This window comes from Myotis nattereri (genome assembly GCF_964212035.1).
Source record: "Myotis nattereri genome assembly, chromosome: 13".
NCBI classification, from domain to species: Eukaryota; Metazoa; Chordata; class Mammalia; order Chiroptera; family Vespertilionidae; genus Myotis; species Myotis nattereri.
In genome coordinates this window covers 8,391,067-8,412,052 of record NC_138088.1, presented here as the reverse complement: position 1 = coordinate 8,412,052, position 20,986 = coordinate 8,391,067, and the positions used below count along the sequence as shown (strand labels likewise).

General features: G+C 44.8%; 1 pseudogene across 1 annotated transcript; it reads right to left on the bottom strand.

The window, feature by feature from the left end:
- Window positions 1–420: 420 nt before the first annotated feature.
- Window positions 421–17,388, bottom strand: LOC308529162 (beclin-2-like; annotated as a pseudogene). The gene is made up of 3 exons: window positions 17,181–17,388; window positions 16,415–16,597; window positions 421–1,585 (listed from the first exon to the last, which is right to left on the bottom strand). The product of its transcript is annotated as a beclin-2-like (transcript).
- Between the last annotated feature and the right edge of the window lie 3,598 nt (window positions 17,389–20,986).

Below are 20,986 nucleotides of genomic sequence, written 5' to 3'. Positions count from 1 at the left end.
TCAGGCATTTTTAAGAAATCCCACAATGATTCCATCACAGCTATAGAAAAATATGTTTCTGGAGAGAAAATGCAAGAAGCTAATCTGAAGCAAGTATTACAATTATACCAAAATAGTAATGCTGCCAAATTTGGACTGTGAAACCAGGTCCAAGAAGCTATATTTATGCAGTTCATTAGGAGGGACTCTGAGCCAAATGGGCTATTTGATCCCATAAAGTTGGACAGTTCTCTATTTTTCATCAATGATGCAGTAATCCTTTTTTTTTTAAAAAGTAAATTTTTCCCTTTATTTTGTTATTTTCCATCACCGTTTATCCCCCATATCCTCATCAGAGCTGTCTGCCTGTTCTCTATGAGTCTGTTTCTATAATTTGTTCTTTCTCTGGCGTATATTACTTAGCATGATGTTCAAATAAAGTTATTTGTGACAGTACCTTAAGGAGACCCAAGCGAGACTCCACTTAAAATTTGTCAGCATGAGCTTGAGTGCCCTTGTCCACCGCTCCGCTGTGTTCAGGTGGGTTCTGATGGAGTAGAATTCGTCACTGGCTCCGGGGTCTTCTCTCAGCCCCTTCTCCACATGGATCCTTTGCAGAGAGCCGGCTCGCCTTTGCTTCCTCCTTGACCTGCTGCATGTAGTCCAGGAAGGCCACCATCGCCTGGTCAAACTTTTTATCCAAGAGAGCACTTTTCCCCCTCGGTGCAGAACAAGGGCAGCTCAGTGAGGTCCTCTGTTAATGACCTCGGATAGGAGTGGTTTCTGCAGAGGATGAGTTGCTCTGAAACTGCAGACCAATTGTGTTAGACGGGCCACAAGCAGCAAGGCTGTCAACCCCCAGCCTGCATTGATCTCACTCCAGCAAACAGGACAGTGGGGACACAGCCCAATCTGAAGTTACTGATGATGGCCAAGGGGCCATCATCGCAGATCTTAGCCAAGCTATCTGGGTCTGAGAGTACGTACTCCACGATCCACAGCTCATCCTGTAGTTCTAATTGCAATTTACTATAGTCCCTATGGCACTGCCTTTCCTGCTGTTCCAGTGCCTCAGTCTCAGCCTGGGCTGCCTCCAGAGCCACAGCTGCCCTTTCTCGGTTCTTCTCCACCTCCTCCAACTCCTGGACCAGCCTTGCTTCCTCCAGCTCCACAACCTTCAGCTCCTTCTGCAGTCCTCACTTAATCCATCTCTGGTCTCCAAACAGCATTTGTAGTTCTAACTGTCAGATCCTGAGCTGGGCGTCCAACTGCTCCAAAAGACTGTCAGTACAGTCCTCGCACAGGGTTGGTCCAGGTCTTCACCAGAAAGGATGTAGAAAATGCCCCTCATGGCTTTTTGGATGCTACCGAGAGTCCCCCAGCAGGGTGAAGTTGCTGGGACTGTACCTGGGCATCTCGCCATCAACAGGGAGGGTCCAGCCATAGGCGCTATCCTGTAGCTTTGCAACATCTGTCTCCACCCTGGAAGTAGAGCCTTCCTCCAGAGTTTCTCCTGGGTGCCCCTGAGCTGAAGGGAACTTCGAAGCTGCAGGTTCTTGGCTGAGGTCTCCCTGGACCACATCAGCTTCAGGGGCTGGCGGTGGCACTGGCAGATGGAGCAGACGAAGGGCGTGGTGGAGGTCTTGACTCTCACCGTTGATCCTACGTTTCTCTAGTAATCCTTGTCGTCTAGTGAGACTAGGGCCTGGGCCTGGTTATGAACATACTCCTAGTTCAAGGGAGCTATCCCAGGCGGTCACTATGATGTTTTTTCTTCTTTTTCTGTTGTTTATTTCTGGAATTTATTGGAATAACATTTGTTAATAAAATTATATAGGTTTCAGGTGTACAATTCTATAATACATCGTCCGTATATAGTGTGTTCACCAAGTCAAGTCTCCTTCCATCATAATTTATTCCCCCTACACCCTCCACGCCCCTTTGTCTCTGGCAATTACTGTACTGTTGCCTGTGTCAGTGAGATTTTTTTCCTTTAAATCTCTTCACCTTTTCACCGGACCTGCAGCCCCCTCCCCTCTAACAGCTGTTAGCCTGTTCTCTGTATCTATGAATCTGTTTCTATTTTGTTTGCTAGTTTATTTTGTTTACTGGATTGCATATATGAGTGAGATCAAATGGTACTTGTCTTTCTCTGACTGGCTTATTTCATTTAGCATAATGCTGTCCAGGTTTATCTATGCTGTCACAAAAGGTAAGATTTCCTTTTTTACAACTGAGTAGTACTCCATCATGTAACTGTACCACAGCTTTTTTATCCACTCATCTATTGATGAGCACTTGGGCTGCACTGTGGGGTTTTTTAGAGGCAAGTGCCAGCACAATCACTAGAGCCACAGATCTCTGGCCTTTTCCACAAATGTCTGGCCCATCTCACCAACTGTGGAATACTTGCCCACACACTTGGTCTACATGGACCACTTCAGCTATGCCATATGGGCCTCCACCCTTTTTTTTAAACCTTTGTGTCCACAAAAGTATCTCCCCTAAGCTCTGAAACCTAAAGAGATGTTTTCTGATTCTTGAGAGTATCTGCCCAGAGAAGCACCTTTAAGGTCTATGGTTCAGAAACTCGAAACAAATGAAGGTCACCCCAAGCTATATTCTTGTGGGAAGCCGCCTATTGTCTTCATTAGCAGACAGGTGTGGACAAGGAACCCAGGAGGCTGGTGACCCTTGAAGCCCTGGCAGAGGTCAGAGCTATGCATCCACTGTTTAGTTGAGACAATGGTAGCTGAAGCAACTTCCCCACCAAATAGTGGTGTAAATCCTTACTGATAAGATAGGCTGCCTATTACTGGAACTTGTCTGCCTAAGGGCTATGGGTGGATCCCAAACTGAATACAAAGAGCACAAGAGAGTCCATCCTCTTGGGATGGGCTCTCGCCTGGCCCCCCAATTTCCAAATTGTTGTCTCATCTCATTTGTGTGCAGCCCCACTTCCAGATCCTGAACCCTGAACCACGCAGGACGTGGGGAGACCACACACATTTACACATATTCTCTTACAGATTGACCTGCCTGTTTATTCCCTGTTGTTTATATCAGTAGATTAGCACAAATTTAATATCTTTCAATAAATGTTTTGTTTTAAAATAAGCTCCTCTCGCCCTAACCGGTTTGGCTCAGTGGATAGAGCGTCGGCCTGCATACTCAAGGGTCTCAGGTTCGATTCCGGTCAAGGGCATGTACCTTGGCTGCGGGCACATCCCCAATAGGGGGCATGCAAGAGGCAGCTGATCGATGTTTCTCGCTCATTGATGTTTCTCTCTATCCCTCTCCCTTCCTCTCTGTAAAAAATCAATAAAATATATTTTTAAAATAATAAAATAAAATAAAATAAGCTCCTCTCTGGAAACCACTAATCTGTAACAAGTGATACAGAGGTATTGTTTAGGGTCTATTAAAATTTTCTAGTTAACCCCTAAAAGAACACTGTACACATTAAACGTTGAGCCGAAACCGGTTTGGCTCAGTGGATAGAGCGTCGGCCTGCGGACTGAAGGGTCCCAGGTTCGATTCCGGTCGAGGGCATGTGCCTGGGTTGCGGGCACGTCCCCAGTGGGAGGTGTGCAGGAGGCGGCTGATCGATGTTTCTCTCCCATCGATGTTTCTAACTCTCTCTATCTCTCTCCCTTCCTCTCTGTAAAAAATCAATAAAGTATATATTAAAAAAACAAACAAACAAAAAAAAAACAACGTTGACCAAGGAGAGTGTCATTGGGTAGGCAGAATCACCATAGCTCAGTGAAGGCTCTTAATTAAAATCACAGTATCTGTCACACAGCAATAACAATAGCTAACTTGTATTGCACCTTCACTGTGCTTTGCACTATTGTGAATACTTAATCACATTTAAGCATAGCAACACAACAGTAGATGGTATTACTATCATCCCAGTTAGTGGAAAAAAACTGAGGTACAGAATCATTAAGGTAACTTTCCTAAGATCACTCAGCTTGTAGGTGACAGATCTGAGCATGGAGCTGAGTCATTCTGGTTACAGAATCTGGACTATTAATTGTTAACACTCTTTTTGTTGTTGTTGTTAAAGGTATTTTATTGATTTCAGAGAGGAAGGTAGCGGAGAGAGAGAGAGAGGAACATCAATGATGAGAGAGAATCACTGACTGTCTGCCTCCTGCATGCCATATATTGGGGTTTGAGCCCACAACCCAGGCTTGTGCCCTGACCAGGCATCGAACTGTGACCTCCTGATTCATAGGTTGATGCTCAACCGTTGAGCCATGCCAGCCCAGCACTGTTACACTCTTGAACCCAGGTAGGGATAGAAATTTTAGGCTGATTCACAAACCCTCTCTTTCCCATCTGAGAGAAGGAAAGGATGAAGTGAGAAAGCAACTTGAAGTGCCCAGCTACAGTATAGGTTTGGTCCAAATGTAATGCATCTTCTTGAGGCCAGGTGCTCTACTAGGTAGAGATAAGGAATAAGATAACCCAGCTGGGATGCCGGCAAGTTCAGTCACTACCTCATCTAGTTAATTTTTCTCTTTTTTTTAATACTTTTTATTGATTTCAGAGAGGAAAAGAGAGGGATGGATAGATGTTGGGGTCCAGCCCCAGCAGGTCCAGGGGTTCCCAAAGGTGTGGACGGAGTCGGCAAAGAAGGAATGACAGGGAGGCAGTGTTCAGTTGATCAGCATAGTTGGGTTCTGTATTGTCCTGTTACATCTGTATTTATTCCAGTTGATTTTAATCCTTTCCATTCTATTCCAAAGGTTAGGGCGTTTGTTATCTCCACTCCAAGGTCACTACTCTACCGTTCTGTTAAGATACAAGGAAGTGCCGAAACCGGTTTGGCTCAGTGGATAGAGCCTTGGCCTGCGGACTGAAAGGTCCCAGGTTCGATTCCGGTCAAGGGCATGTACCTGGGTTGCGGGCATATCCCCAGTAGGAGATGTGCAAGAGGCAGCTGATCGATGTTTTTCTCTCATCGATGTTTCTAACTCTCTATCTCTCTCCCTTCCTCTCTGTAAGAAATCAATAAAATATATTAAAAAAAAAAAAAGATACAAGGAAGTAACTGAAGGAGATTATCCTAAATAAAGATTATGTAGTTTAAGCGTGATTGTTCGTAGTTAAAGTGATTACCCGCCTGGCACTTAGTTAAGGGTTTTACGGATTTATTCCCTTCCTTAGTCCTGTTAATCCCTAACTCCAGGGAAAAAATCCCCACCTGGGGAAACAACCTTTCTCGGGGAGGTGGTCCTGTTTAAAACACATAGCGCTAGGAGGGGGAGCAAACATATGCCATATACGCCAGGTCCCTTGAAACATAAGCTGTGCAGATGTTTCTTCCCTGCAGCGACTGTGTCAAGCAGCAAGGGTGGACCACCGGCTTCCGGCAGATAGAAACATCAGTGATGAGAGAGAATCATTGATTGGCTGCCTCCTGCATGCCCCCTACTGGGGATTGAGCCTGCAACCCTGGCATGTGCCCTGACTGGGAATCAAACCATGACCTCCTGGTTCATAGGTCGACACTCAACCACTGAGCCATGCCAGCCGGCTAGTTAATTTTTCTTGATCAATATAGAAAAGTGCACCTTTGAAGCAGCACCAATTCTTATTCAAGAAGTAAGTCATCACCTGGTTTGCAATTCTTTCAGGAACTTTACAGTTCTTTCAAACAGCACTTTGTGTTAAATAGTGAAAGAGGAGTTATTGCACCCCCCCTGAGCTTGATGGTTACTTGTTGGATTGGTTTCTTTGTGTAGCAAAAGACTGCAGGTGGAGACGGGGTAGTATTGAGTATCTGCTCGCTCTTTGACCACTTCCTCAGCAGACCAAGCCTGCAACAAGTCCTGACTTGGATAATAGTGAGCTAAGGGACTAGCTAGCTCTCCCCATTGTGAATTGTCAACTTTAGCCTAATCATAAGTTTTTCTGCCCAAAAGTATGTAGATCCCTTCACTTACTGGGGCCTCAGAAAGTCAGAAAATCATTTGGATTAAGATATGCTGTAATAGCCGAAACCGGTTTGGCTCAGTGGATAGAGCATCGGCCTGCGGACTGAAAGGTCCCAGGTTCGATTCCGGTCAAGGGCATGTACCTGGGTTGCGCGCATATCCCCAGTAGGAGATGTGCAGGAGGCAGCTGATCGATGTTTCTCTCTCCTTGATGTTTCTAACTCTCTATCTCTCTCCCTTCCTCTCTGTAAAAAATCAATAAAAAATATATTAAAAAAAAAAAGATATGCTGTAATATCCTATCTAAGAAAGAGGGAATATGCTAATTGACCCTCATGCTGTCGCAAAGATGGCGGTGTCCACAGCCAATAAGGAGGAAATATGCTAATTGACTGTCCCACCCTCATAGATGGTGGCATCCACAGACAATAAGGAGGGAATATGCTAATTGCCATGCCCTCAAAGATGGCAACGCCCACAACCACAAGATGGCTGGAAGGGGAGAGCAATTGTGGGCGACCAGGCCAGCAGGGGAGGGCAGTTGGGGGCAACCGGGCCATCAGGGGAGTGGTTAGGTGTCAATTGGACTGGCAGGGGAGTGGTTAGGGGGTGATCAGGCTGGCAGGCAGAAGCAGTTAGGGGCAATCAGTCAGGCAGGCAGGCGAGCAGTTGGGAGCCAGCAGTCCGGGATTGTGAGAGGGATGTCCAACTGCTGGTTTAGGTTCAATCCCAGATTGAAGAGGGTGCAGGCTGGGCTGAGAGACATTCCCCTCTTCCCTAGTGCACGAATTTTGTGCACCAGGCCTCTAGTGTCAATTATAAAACTGGAAGGAAGAAAAGGATGTGTTGGGTGAAATGCAGCTTGCAGCGTCTCTGTGCCTCTTTTTTTGTTGTTGGTTTTTTAATGTTTTTATTGATTTAAGAAAGGAAGGGAGAGGAAGAGAGAGATAGGAACATCAATGATGAGAGAGAGAATCATTGATCGCCTGCCTCCTGCATGCCCCCTAAAGGAGATTGAGCTCGCAATCCAGGCATGTGCTCTTGACCAGAATCGAACCTGGGACCCTTCACTCCACAGACCCATGCTCTATCCACTGAGCCAAACCAGCTAGGGCTGTTCTTCTTTGTTTTAGTAACTTCCATTTAAAAAGTTATTGAATATTTGCTCAACCAGTGTTGCTCAGGGGTTGAGTACGGACCCCTGAACCAAGAGGTCACAGTTCTATTCCAGGTCAGGGCACATGTCCGGGTTGTGGGCTTGATCCCCAGTAGGGGGTGTGCAGGAGGCAGCTGATCAATTATTTTCTCTCATCATTGATGTTTCTATCTCCCTTCTCTAAAACCAATAAAAATATATTTTTTAAAAGTTCTGGAATATTAGGACATACAGAAAGTTTACAGATATTGTACAAATGTAAGAGATATTGACTTTGATTTTTTTAGAGACAAAGGGAGGGAGGGAGAACCTTGATGTGAGAGAGAAACATTGGTTGGCTATCTCTCATATGTGCCTGATCAGGAATGGAACCTACAACCTGGGCATGTGCCCTAACTGGGAATTGAACCTGCCATCTTTTGGTGTATAGGATGATGCTCCAACCTATTGAACCACATCAGCCAGGGCAGCCACTGACATTCTGAGTTGACTATTTCCTTTCATGTTTTTGAACAAGAAAATTACAAATAAATTTGGGGTGCTTTTCAACTCTGCAAAAACTATTATCATACAATTTTTAAGTGATAAAATATTTCAAAATTTGAGAAAAAATTTGAAGATAACATAGTCAGTGGGGAGTATTAAAGTTTTGTGATCTGAGAAGTAACAAAATGTGTGGGTCATTTACATAAATTTATTTTAAGAGTATTGCTGTAATATATTTTGTGTGGGTAGGTGTGGATTTTTTTTTTTTTAAAAAAATCTATTTTTATTGATTTCAGAGAGGAAGGGAGGGGAAGAGAGAGAAACATCAATGATGAGAGAGTATCATTGACTGGCTGCCTCCTGCTTGCCCCCTACTGGGGATCAAGCCCACAACCCAGGCCTGTGCCCTGACCAGAAATCCAACCGTGACCTCCTGGTTCATAGGTTGATGCTCAACCACTGAACCACGCCGACCAAGCTGTAGTTTAAACTTACATTTCTCTGATAATTAGAGATGTTGAGCATCTCTTCATATGCCTATTGACCATCTGTATGTCCTCTTTGGAGAAGTGTCTATTCAGGTCCTTTGCCCATTTTTAATTGAATTGTCTTCCTGGTATTGAGTTGTATGAGGTCTTTATATATTTTGGAAATTAACCCTCATACAGCGAGCTCCCATTTAATTTTTTAAATATATATTTTTTAAAAATATATTTTATTGATTTTTTACAGAGAGGAAGGGAGAGGGACAGACAGTTAGAAACATCGATGAGAGAGAAACATCAATCAGCTGCCTCCTGCACACCTCCCACTGGGGATGTGCCCCCAACCAAGGTATATGCCCTCGACCGGAATCGAACCCGGGACCCTTCAGTCCACAGGCCGATGCTCTATCCACTGAGCCAAACCGGTCAGGGATAAATATATTTTTTAATTGATTTCAGAGAAGAAGAGAAAGGGAGAAAGATTGAAATATCAATGATGAGAGAGAATCACTGATTGGCTGCCTCCTGCATGACTCCTACTGGGGATGGAGCCGGTAACCTGAGCATGTGCCCTGACCAGGAATCAAACCATGAATTCCTGGTTCATGGATTGACACTCAACCTCTGAGCCACACAGGCTGCACTCTTTTTTCATTTTGTTAGTAATTTCTTTTGCAATGCAGAAGCTTTTTAGTTTGCTGTGGTCCCATTTGTTTATTTTTCCTTTGTTTCACTTGCTCTAGGAAATGTATCAGTAAAAATTCTGCTGCAAGATGTCTGAGATTTTACTGCCTATATACTTTTTCTTGGATTTTATTAAAAGTATATTTTTATTGCTTTCAGAGAGGAAGGGAGAGGGGGAGAGAGAGAGAAACATCAGTGATTGAGAGACAATCATTGATTGGCTGCCTCCTGCATACTCCACTTTGGGAATCAAGCCCACAACTGGGGCATATGCCCTGATTGGGAATCAAACCATGACCTCCTAGTTCATAGGTTGATGCTCAGCCACTGAACTATGCCAGCCTGACTCTTCTAGGATTTTTTTATGGTTTCACAACTTACTTCTAAACTCTTTTACACATTTTGAGTTTACTATTGTGTATGGTATAAGTTGATGGTCTAGTTCAATTTCCCCAGCAGCATTTATTGAAGAGACTGTCTTTCCTCAATTGTATGCTCTTACCTCCTTTGATAAATATTAATTGACCATATCGGCGTGGGTCAATTTCTGGGCTCTCTGTGCTGTTCCATTGGTCTATACGCCTGTTCTTGTGGCAGTACCAGGCTGTTTAGATTACAATGGCTTTGTAGTATAACTTGACCTCTGGTGTTGTGATCCCTCCAACTTTGTTATTCTTTTTCAGGATTGCTAGTGAGTGCTATTTGGGGTCTTTTTTGGTTCCATATAAATTGTTGGAGTGATTGCTTTAGATCTGTGAAATATGCCATTGGTATTTTGTTGTTGTTGTTGTTAATCCTACTTGAGGATATTTTTCCATTGATTTTTAGAGAGAGTGGAAGGGAGAGGGGAGACAGAGAGAGAGAGAGAGAGAGAGAGAGAGAGAGAGAGAGAGAGAGACATCAATGTGAGATATTTCGATTGGTTGCCTTCTACACAAGCCCTGACCAGGGATGAGGATCGAGCCTGCAACTGAGGTACATGCCCTTGACTGGAATTGAATCCAGGACTCTTCAGTCCACAGCCTGATGCTCTATCCATTGAGCCAAAGCAGCAGGGCACCGTTGGTATTTAAATAAGGATTTCATTGAATCTATAGATTGCTATGGATAGTACATAATGTTACTTTTAATGATGTTAATGAAGTTAATTCTTCCAACTTATCAACATGGTATATGCTTCCTCTTGTCTGTACAATGGAACCTTGGTTCTCGAACTTAATTCATTCCAGAAGGCTGTTTGAGAAACAATTTGTTTGAAAACGGAATCATTTTTCCCCCATTAAAAATAATGAAAATTGAATTAATTCACTAACCTTTCTTATATAAAGTACATGTCTAATGTACTTATAAACAAACACTTCCTTTCTTAAATTTATCAAACCACCCCCTATTAGCCTTACATGAACAGCTTTCAGCACTCATTCTAGGGGTGTAGCATCTTGGCTTTTTCACATGTCACTGCCTCTGAAATGCTGTCACTGGCTAACTGGTTTACATTTATAAATCAACAAGTTTTTCTACCTCTTCAGTTGCCTATGATCATAGTTTTGTGAGCACTTTAATGCAACATAAATACCCTCTTTATGTCTTAAAATTGTGCCAATCAGCCTGGCTGGTTTGGCTCAATGGTAGAGCATCGACCTATGAACTAGGAGGTCACGGTTCCATTCCAAGTCAGGGCACATGCCTGGGTTGTGGGCTGGATCCCCAGTGGGGGGCGTGCAGGAGGCAGCTGATCATTGATTCTCTCTCATCATTGGTGTTTCTGTCTCTCTCTCCCTTTGCCTTCCTCTCTGAAATCAATAAAAAAATATTTTTAAAAATGCATTAAACTGGCCAGTGTTTGGCTCAGACAGAAACATTAATGGAGCAACACTGGCCAGGGCCTCACTTTTTATCTTAATTGTGGTAAAATATACAACATAAAATTCACCATCTTTTAGGCTATTTTTTAAAAAATAGATTTTTAGAGATAAAGGAAGGGAGATGGAAAGAGAGCAAAACATCCATGTGAGAGTGAAACATCAATCAGCTGCCTCCTGCATGTCCCTTACTGGGGATTGAGTCCACCATCTGGGCACATGCCCTGACCAGAAATCGAACTAGCAACCTTTTGGTGCATAGTAGGACGCTCAATCACCTGAGCAACACTGGCCAGGGCTTTGTCACATTTTGTTTATCCATTCATCTGTCAGTGAACACTTGGGTTGCTTCCACTTTTTGACTACCTCTCTATATAAAAGCCTAAGTGACCAAACGACCGAACAACCAGTCGACTGGTCGCTATGACACGCACTGACCACCAAGGGGAAGATGCTCAATGCAGGAGCTGCCCTCCGGTGGTCAGTGCACTCCCAACAGGCGCCAGAGGCCTGGCTCATGGCTGGCAAGCGCAGCTGCAGCAGCCCGAGTCTCTCCTGCCTCTGTGGCAGCACTACCCAGCAGCTGGGCTGGAATGAGTGGGAGTGGCACAGCACCAGGCCCGGGCTCAGACTCCTCCCCGGCCGCCTGCTGCTTCGCGCACTACTACATCCCGAGGGGATGTCGGACTGCTGGGGATCAGGCCAAAACCAGCAGTCAGACATCCCCCGAGGGGTCCCAGATTGTGAGAGAGGGGACAGGCCAGGCTGAGGGACCCCACCGGTGCAGAAATCCGTGCACTGGGCCTCTAATCGTAAATAATGTTGCTATGAAGGTGTACAAATATCACTTTGAGACCTTCCATTCAATTCTTTTCAGTGTATACCCAGAAATGGAATTGCTGGATCATAGGTAATTCTTTTTAATTTTTTGAGGAATAGCTGTACTGTTTTCCATAGCAGCTGCACCATTTTACATTCCTATCAGCAACACACATAAGTTCCAATTTCTCCACATTCTTGCCTTAATTTAAATTTTAAAACTGATATTCAATTCAGTTATTGGAAAACTTTTAAGTACTAGTATGTTTGGAACATACTTAAGTTGTGGATATGTGAATCTGTTTTTCAATTGTAAATGTTATGAAATCTAAATCTACATTAAGTATTCCCAATAAAAATTTAGCATCTGTTTTGATATGCACTGTGGGTAGAAAATACACACCAGGCTTAAAAGATTTAATATAGGGTAAAAAAAACTCATTGATAATTTTATGTATTGATTACATATGATACTTTGGATATGTTGACTCAAATACAAATATTACAATTAATGTTACCTGTTTGTTTTTTGTGTTATTTTTTTAAATGTGGCTACTATTATCCATAGACCAAAGTCCATCACAAAGGACAGGGACAACTGTCTCTTCCCAAGAAGGTATGTAGAGCATTTGAGCTGTTTTCAGTTTAAAATAGAATGATCTTAAGTGTTTGGAAACAAGTATCAGAGTGCTCTAGCATTTTAAAATACCAATGTATGTGGTGCAAAGCTAAGATGGCTATATCTTTTTAAAAAATATATTTTTATTGCCGGACCAGTTTGGCTCAGTGGATAGAGTGTCGGACTGCAGACTGAAGGGTCCCGGGTTCGATTCCGGTCAAGGGCATGTATCTTGGTTGCGGGCCCATCCCCACTGGGAGGCGTGCAGGAGGCAACTGATCGATCTCTCTCATCGATGTTTCTAATTCTCTATCCCTCTCCCTTCTTCTCTGTAAAAAATCAATAAAATATACATTTAAAAATATATTTTTATTGATTTAAAAAGAATATGGAACGCTTCACGAATTTGCATGTCCTTGTGCAGGGGCCATGTATCTCTGTATTGTTCCAATTTTGGTATATGTGCTACTGAAGCGAGCACTTGATTTTTTAGAGAGGGAGGTAGAGGGCGAGGGAGAGAGAAACATTGATTAGTTGCCTCCCATACGCACCCTGACCATAAAGGCCAAAACTATGGAGACAGTAAAAAGCAGTGATTGCCAGGGGTGGTGGTGGAGGGAGGGGTAAGTAGAGCACAAAAGATGTTTAGGGTAGTGAAGGATTCTGCATGATACAATGATGGATATATGTCAATATACATTTGTCTAAACTCACAGAATGTGCAACCTCAAGAATGACCCCTAATGTAAACTATGGACTTTGGATGATTATGATGTGTCAATGCAGGCTCATCAATTGTAACCAATGTACCACTTTGGTGGGGGAAATAGATGATGGGGAAGATTATACATGTGTGGAAACAGGGTGTCTGTGGGGAATTTCTATACAGTATCTTCCTCTCAATGTTGCTAGGAACCTAAAACTGCTCTTAAAGAAAGTAAAGTCCTTTCTAAAAAATCCATTTCATGTGTGATGGAAATAAAAAAATAATAATCACATACCTGCCCTGCCGGTTTGGCTCAGTGGATAGAGCATCAGCCTGTGGACTGAAGGGTCCCGGGTTCGATTCCGGTCGAGGGCATGTACCTGGGTTGCGGGCACATCCCCGGTAGATGTGAAGGAGGCAGCTGATCGATGTTTCTCTCTCATCGATGTTTCTAACTCTCTCTCTCCCTCCCTCTCTGTAAAAAAATCAATAAAATATATTTAAAAAAATAGATGTGTCAGATTTAGCCTTTCTGCTCTGTGGTATTACACATGGAAATACTTACAAATTACACTCCAATAAATTTTTGCAGATTTTTTTTTAGGAAAAATACCTCATCCTTCAAAACTAGATATTTTATATTGATTTTATTTGTAATCAAAATATTTCTCTGGAAGCATTTTCTGTAGCTTTACTTACTCAAACATGTTCCTATGGAACTTTCATGGAACTTTTACCACTGCATGATAAACCTGCACATGGCAAAGGTTTAATATGAAATTAAACTATTCCATTAATTTTTTTCATTCTCTTCATTTTTAAAAAATCTTTACTGTTGAGAATATTATAGATGTCCCTCCCCCCATTCCATTAATTATATTCAGAAGTTAAAACAAATAGAAATGAGTGACCTCTAAAAATTTTTTCATACTTCTAATAGGCAAAATGGCAGCTGCTTGTCTACACACCTGGGAGATATAAATTCAGCTAGAATAAGATTAAGAAAAAAGTGTTTCTACTTTGCTACTTGTTGATATGAAATAAAATACTGGTCTTTTTAAAAAAAATGCTAAAAAAATAAATGTGGCTACTAGCTTCCACTCCCACCACATAATGAAAGCCACTGGATTCCAGAAGACAAACTTCTTCTCTCAGAGTTCTAATTGTTGTACGTCAAATAAAGCCTCTTAATCTTCTCTCCTGCTGTTAATACATTTTTTAAAAAATATTTTTTATTGATTTCAGAGAAGAAAGGAGAGGGAGAGTTAGAAACATCAATGATAATATCACTGATCGGCTACCTTGATCAAGCCCACAACCTAGGCGGGGAATTGAACTGTGACCACCTGGTTCATAGGTTGATGCTCAACCACTGAGCCAACCCTGGCCAGGCTCTCTTGCTGTTAATATTTAATCTCTCCTTCCTTTATTATGGAAGAATTCCCTGAATAAAAACTGTCCACGGTTATTGCAAAAAACTGGGCTGTTATATTTAGACTCTTGGTGACTGACTGGTGTTCAGGTTTTGGTCTCCTATTTTCTAGGTTTTGTTGGTTTATCATGTAGCCTGATGCCTTCCATTACAGAGTTGACTAATTCCTGTGCTTGGGGTTAAGGCTGGGGGCCAATGCCACACCAATGAAAGCTCAGATGTGTTAATGTGTTTGCAGAATTTCCTTCCTTCTCCTTTTACATTGCTGCCTTGACAGCTTCTCCTCCTGTACCTTTGTGGTTCTTACCTGCTTATAGCTTATTTCCACTCTGAAAGCAGTCAGGAACCCTGGAATTACGTTCACTTTTGTGACAACAAAATAGTGGGGCAGGAACTAGAGCAGGTGTGGTCACTTTCAGTGATGGATGGCCACATATCCAGAGAGGGTGGAGTGTGTGGGGACCCAGGGAAGATACTGAAATGCTGGGTAGGGAAAAAGCTAGAAACCGGAACTGAGGCAGAAGAGCTTTGATTATATTTGTTACTCCTTCCAGGGTCACTCAAGATGCAATAACCACCAGTATCCCAGTTAAAAGCAAAAATTACCCTCCTCCCTGGCGGATAAACTGTGCATAAGTTTTAAAAAATAAAGTGATTTGGAATAATTTTAATCTACGGAAAAGTTGCAAAAATACAGGGAGCTCCTGTATTTTTCTTCTATACATTTCTTCTATACATTTCTTCACCATTTCTTCTATACATAATGTCTATATAACCACGGCATGTCTGTTAAACTATGAAATTCACATTGGCACAATACTGTTAAACTATAGACTTTAATCTGATTTTACCATTAATGTCCTACTGTTGAAAATCCAACACACTCAACATTGTGTTTACCATACAATATTTAAAATATTTAAAAATAATATGTTACTGGTTTTTAGAGAGAGGGAGAGGGAGAGAGAAAAAAAACAATACAAACCATTGATGTTTGAGAGTAACGTTGATTGGTTGCCTCCCATAGGAACCCACAGCCTGGGTGTGTGCCCTGATCTGCAGCCTTTTGGTGCAGGGGATGATGCTCACAAAGAGAGACACCGGCCAGGGCAGCAAACAAGCCTTTTATACACCGCGGTGCTGCTCTAGTTTACTATTCACATTGCTTGCTTTGATCTATTAGGTGATGGGCGCTAAGATTTTATTTTGAGTATGGTTAGGTATAATTCAAATCTATAAATCCATCCACACTGGCGATGCCCACCAGCCTACCCCGGACATAGCTATGGTCAAATAATGTTACCGGTGGTTATAGTTGTCCAGGGGAGAGGGTGTCAAAGGGAGATGGCAGCACCTGCGCTGGTGCTGGGTGATTTGGGAGGACCCGAGGAAAGGCACCTGTCCCGGTGCCGTGAGGAAGCGGGGCGGCCCCGTCAGTAACTGGTCAGTTGTATTTGGAAAGCAGGCCGAGAGAGGTCATTGGAGCGGTCAGGTTGGCTGGGGGAGGGGTACTGGGTATCTTTTCTGACTGCGCAGTGCTTTGGGCTGTTCCGGCATGATTGTTATTTCCTTCTCCCTCCACCCGTCAGAGAGCGACCCCGGTCAGTGTCCCCTGACATTGCTTATGCTCCTGGGGCCCCGGAGACGGCCCCGGCCGTGCCTCTCCCGGCTGCTTTTCTTCCTAGAGCTGCACCTGACCGTAATCGGGCTGGGAAGCAAAAGGAGGCGCCTACCGGCTTTGCTACTGAAATATGACAACTGCTGGTCCCTGACGCTGCTAACGCCTCCCCAAGGACGGGCTGGCAAGTTGTCTGTCTTTAGAGCAAAAACACTGGTGGCCTGCCCGGACGTGGCAGGAACGCAGGACCCCCAACTGGTGCGTTTCCGCAGCGGCGACCCCCGCTGCCCCAGCACCTCGTCCCTCAGAACCGCATGAGCCGAAGCCCAGACTCCCGGAGGGTCCGCGGGCGATGGGGGCGACTTCACGGTGCGGAGTGGCGACCCGAGGGCCGGAACACACCTCTGTCCGCTGCTCAAGCCACTGACGCCGTTGTCTGTCCCCCGTTCCCTCTCCTCCTCGGCAGGAAACGGGTCTCTCCTCTCGCGCGGGTCTTCAGCCCGGAGTCCTTGGGGTTCGCTGGGGGGCTCTCCCGTCAGTATTTCAGGGACTCAGCGCTCGGGCTCGCCCCCCGCCCCTCCCCCAACTCCCGCTGTCCCTCAGCCCGCGGCCCTCCTCACCCCGCTCTCTCCGCAGGGCCCGCCCCGCCCCCGACCCGCTGACCAATCCCCGGCTCCGCTTCGGGCGCGACAAAATGGCGACCAGGCGGTCGCTGTTCCCGGAAGCCCGCCGTGGAGGCCCCGCCCCGCTGCTTTCTGCGTACTTCCGGTTCCGTCGTGGTAATACGATTGCGTTGCGTCCTCCTGGAAAGTGGGGCAACCATCAGGGTCCGCGCCGGCCGGCAGAAGCAGGTTCCGGCGCTACAGCTCCCGGGTGCGGGGCGCAGGTTCCGGCGCTACAGCTCCCGGGTGCGGGGCGCGGGGCTCCCGGGCTCGGGGCTCCCGGGCGCGGGGCTCCCGGGCGCGGGGCTCCCGGGCGCGGGGCTGCGCAGGGGCCGGCCCGCCTAGAGCAGCGGCTCCTGACGCGCCACGTGGGCAGATGGGCCGGACTCCGGGAAGTCCCGCCCGGGCGCGCAGCGGGCGTTTCCAGACGCGAACAGCCTCCCTGCCTCGCGAACGGGTGCCGAGTCCTCACCGGCGGCTGGGGGCCCAGAGGCTGGTGCTGGACGCGCGAGGCCTGCGTGGGGACTCGAACCCCGAGCCTGCAGGGCTCTTGGCTTCCCTGGGGGAAGAATTCAAGCCCTGAGCCGCACACAGTGACAGTAGAAAAGCAGGTGGACTGAGCAGAGGATAAGCCAGAAACGCGCCCCTAGCGAAGCAGACACCCTCTCGAGACCCGGGCCCCCCTGAGGCTGAGCTATTCCTGTTGGTAGTGTCTACGGGATACCGCCGGGGAGGGGCCGTGGAGGGTGGGAGCCAGCGCTGGGGGTTGGTTCTAAGCTTCCCGAGGCGGCCATTTCGGCCGAAGGCTGTGTGGGGGCCCGCAACCCGGTCAGCCGAGTGTCGTCAGAAGGCATGTAATGGGCGCCGGATTCGAGTTTAGTTAATTTATAGGGTCCCATCTCTGTGATCGCCCCTCGGAGGCTCAGCCCCATCATCGCTGTTGAGCGAAGGCTCGTTTTCTGTAACTGCTTTGAAGCGGAGGAAGGGTTGCAGTCGCTGCCTGTTTGGAAGAAACTCTCTGGGGTGTTACGGGGTTGGGGTGTTACGGGTTGGGGTTGGGGTGTTTCCGGGTTGGGTGTTACCGGGTTGGGGTACCTGTGGCTGTGTCCAATAAGGAAGGCAGGGCTGGGCCAGCCAACCCAGAAGGCAGGGTGCTTACAGGCATCAAACCATGCCTCCCAGCGTGATTCAGGGGGCAGGACTCTAAAGGGGAGGGGGCTGGGTGAGGAATGCAGCCAAGTGCAGGCCTGGGGTCCCTAGATGTCAGCTATTGTCCTTAGTCACCAGGCCGTGAGATGGTGGTGATGGGATGATGTGTTGATGCCTGGTAGGTGGGCCTGACCATGCTCATCGGTTCTGCTTGCTGGAATCGCAGCTGAGTCACCTCCTCCATCGCTTCCCACAGGCCTTGAAAAGGACACTTTAAGAAAAACAACCTTCTGTTCGCATCTGAGAAACTTAACCCGCTATTCACATGAGGATATGTGTTCTAAGGTTTAAAATAATGTGATTACTTTTCAGCTTAAGTCAGGTGTGCTACCTATCAGATTATAGGTCCCCCCTATCAGAAGCCTGTTCTAGGGGCAGAGGAGGCTGGGGTGATTGGGTGGTTGGAAGTGGTTGGAAGCCGTCATCACCGTCATCTTACATGGAACCTCTTCAGCTGTAGTCTCTGAGCCTTAGAGGGAGCCTCTAGGCCAGGGGTGGGCAAACTTTTTGACTCGAGGGCCACAATGGGTTCTTAAACTGGACCGGAGGGCTGGAACAAAAGCATGGATGGAGTGTTTGTGTGAACTAATATAAATTCAAAGTAAACATCATTACATAAAAGGGTACGGTCTTTTTTTTTTTTTTAATTTCAATAGTTTTATTCATTTCAAACATTTTAACAAGAAGAATGTAAACACTATTATAATTTGAAACTTAAAAAAATGGAGGAATCATAGCACAATAACATACCTTATATTGAAGATGGCAAAGGCAAAATAAAATTGCCTAACAAAGGGAAGGTACAAAAGCCTTTCAAATTAAACTTAAATATAATAAAATAATTTAAAACTAAAACAAATAGAAAAGAACAAAATGTGTAAACAGTAAATTAAACATTTTCTTTAGTGCAACTTCCAAATTATGCCCGGGACGTAGATGTAGATGGCAATGTAGACTGGGTTGAAAGGTTTTTGATCTTTAAAACATAAACTTCAGTGGGAACAGTGTTGTTGGTCTCCTTTTTTAGCTAATGCATCAAAGTCTGGAGTTAGTTTTGTTGTGGCTATTCTCAGGATAGATCTGAGGTGTTCGTCAGTTAAGCTGGATCTGTGAGGGGCTTTGTTGATGTTCATGACGCTAAATGTCTGCTCACAAACATAGGTTGACCCAAACAGCACCAGTATCTTCTGTGCCATCCTCCGGATGTTTGGAAAAGTGGCTTCATTAAGTGAAGTATAAAAGTCTCTTAGTTCAAGAGAGCTGAATTTCTCCTTTAGGACAAAGTCAGACTGAAGATCGATGAGTTCCAGTTGCACCTCTTCTGGTGCTGTTTCAGGGTTTTGTGACAAAGGACAGGCCACCAGTTGAAGTGACTGGTCAATTTTTTCAACATCAGAAAACCGACGACAGAATTCTGCATGCAGGTCATCCAGTGAGTTGCTGTATTTCTTCACGTTTTGGATGGTCTCCTTCTGTGTGGCTAGTGTGGCAAAATGAGTGAAGACTTTGTCTGAAATTTGTCTGGAAAAGAAAAGCAGCTTCGATTTAAAGGCTTTCACATTAGTGTACATGTCATGTACATACTGATCTTTTCCCTGTAGCTTCACATTTAGCTCATTCACATGTGAAAATATATCTACAGCAAATGCAAAGTCACACAGCCAATTCTTGTCACTCAGCTCAGTAAATTCGTCAGACTTCCCCTTTAATTTAAAAAATGCACCGATCTCTTCTTTGAGCTCCCACACTCGTTGGAAAACTTTGCCCAAACTCAACCAGCGGACACGAGAGTGGTAAAGTAAGTCGTGGTGATCCGCATCAGTTTCCTCCAGAAACTTAATAAACTGACGGTGCCGAAGTCCCTTTGCAGTCCCTCGAATGAAATTAACAAGCTTTACGACTGGATTAACAACATGATTAAGTTGTGATGTAGACTTGCACAATGATTCCTGGTGAATAATACAGTGAAGAAAAATAACATCTTGGTTAGGGTTCTCCTCTTTCACTATATCCTGAATTCTTTTTAGCAGTCCAACATTTTTTCCGGTTAAATTTGGAGATCCATCTGTCGTGACATTAGCAAGTTTACTCCATGGTAGCTTCATTTTCTCGATGACAGTAGACACCCGGTCATACAAGTCCTCTCCCCGTGTTTTTCCTTTCAGTGGCTCCATGGCTAAAAACTCCTCCGTAATTTCAAAATTGTCACTAATCCCTCGGATAAAAATTAAGAGCTGAGCAGTGTCCTTTACATCATTACTTTCATCCAATGCTAGTGAATAAAACTTAAAGAACTTTGCCTTACTATTTAACTTGCTGGCCAAGTCTTCATCAATCAGTTCCACTCGACGAGTCACTGTCCAGCGCGATAAGCTGAGTTTTTCAAACTTGCCTTTGCTCTCTGGACACAAGAGACCTGCTGTCTCTATCATACATTCTTTCAAAAACTCGCCTTCAGAGAGAGGTTTGCTAGCTTTTGCTAATTTGAATGATAGCATAAAACTTGCTTTGGTAGTTGTCTCGAATTGCAGTTTGTCTGTGAAAGACATTTTGCTGAGCCTGTAATTTAGCCATCAACCTCTGTGCAGTAGCCTCCCGTTCTTGAGGTGACTGCTTGCTAGCATAGTTGCCATGCTTTGTGGCAAAGTGACGGCTGAGATTGTACTCTTTGAAGACTGCAAGTGTTTCCTGGCATATCAGACATATCGGCATTGATCGGACTTCGGTGAAAAAATATTTTGTTGTCCACTCCTTCTTAAACACTTGGCATTCACTGTCCACTTTCCTTTTCTTTGGTCCACTCATGTTTAATATTGGGCTAAAACCAAGAGTACTATTCTCTTATTAAATTCTTTACTAAAATAAGACAGTAAAGTATAAAAACAAGTGATTAAATTTGCTCTACTATAACATTTTTGGTCTTCGAAAAAATACATATATAACAAAATCATCTGAAAAAGTTCAGACATGGGACAGAGGCACACCCTGACCATAGAGAACAACCCCTTTCCTCCATAGGAAACCTGTGTATCTTTCACACAGGCCCTTTGTTTACGGTAACACACATAGCTGCACATTGCTGTGCCTTCCAGACACACTTGTATGGGAGGTGCTAGGGCAGTGCAAAACATGGGTAACCAGTAGTTACCACTAACACTTCCGTTACTGGCAAAAAACAGCCGCAGTGCACATAGTGTGAAAGAGCCCATTATCAATGTCAGATTGCATCCACTGGACTCTATTATAAAAACAACCAAGTGCCACTTTTAAATGCCCATTGCAATAGTTTTTCTTATCAAAAGCTGGAAATGGCAGGATATT